This window comes from Condylura cristata, unplaced genomic scaffold (genome assembly GCF_000260355.1).
Source record: "Condylura cristata isolate star-nosed mole 26May11 unplaced genomic scaffold, ConCri1.0 scaffold00040, whole genome shotgun sequence".
In the NCBI taxonomy this organism is placed as follows: domain Eukaryota; kingdom Metazoa; phylum Chordata; class Mammalia; order Eulipotyphla; family Talpidae; genus Condylura; species Condylura cristata.
In genome coordinates, this window is record NW_004567141.1 from 8,336,185 (window position 1) to 8,337,116 (window position 932).

Here is a 932-nt window from a genome sequence, read left to right on the forward strand (position 1 = left end):
GTTAAGAGAACTCAGCAATGGTACCCAGGGGCAAGCAGGGAAGAAGGTGCTCCCCAAATGCTTTCCAGGAGGTAGTGCTGGTCAAGTCCTTTATTTGCATCTTTCCAGTTTCCACAGAGGACTAGGGGAAGCCTGCAATTAGTGTTCTGGATGAAGGGAGGGGACGAGCTGACCGATAGGGCACCCTGCTCTGCATCTTGTCACCTTTGCTACAAACCAGGAACCAGAAGGCCAGCCCTGCCCCGAGGTTGGTCACTGTGCTCAGCAGGCACAAGAGCTGTTCTTTCCCTTTTCCTTCTGAAAACGACCGCAGTTCCAATTTTTCGGATCAGGAACAGGAGAGACTCCCTCGCGCCTACCAGACCTTTATGCCGCAGAGTAGAGAAAGTTCCTGGGAGGAGACGTGATGGCGAGCATCCGGAGCATTCGTGGAAGCAGCGGCCACGGCCACTCGGACCCAGACTTCCCCACCCCTTCCATGCTTAGGTGGGCAACTCCTGCCATACCTAACCCCCTCCCACCGCCCAGACGCTCCCTCAGACCTGGGGTAGGGACCTGAGGGTCTCTGAGTAAATGTGAGTAGGGTCCGGATCTGGAGTGGGGGTTTCAAGGAGACGTGACTGAAAAAGGGTTGGGGCTCCCGACGGTCTTCTCCCCCACAGCCGATCTGCACTTGCCCAGGCCCCAGCCTTGACCTACCTGAGGCTGAAGCCAGGGTGGCCGGAAGTCGGGGGCGCTGGCGCCCAGCCCGTGAGCGCTGTCCCGGACCCAGCGGGCGGGGTCCCGGGTGCGGATCCCCCACCCCGCCCCCTCGTGGTGCTGGCGGTGGCAGCGGGTGATGCGGCCCCTTTAAATCCGGGCCGCCCCGCCCTTCGGAGCCGACTCCGCGGCGGCCCCAGATCCAGGCCCCGCCGCGGCTCTCGCCGCCCAGC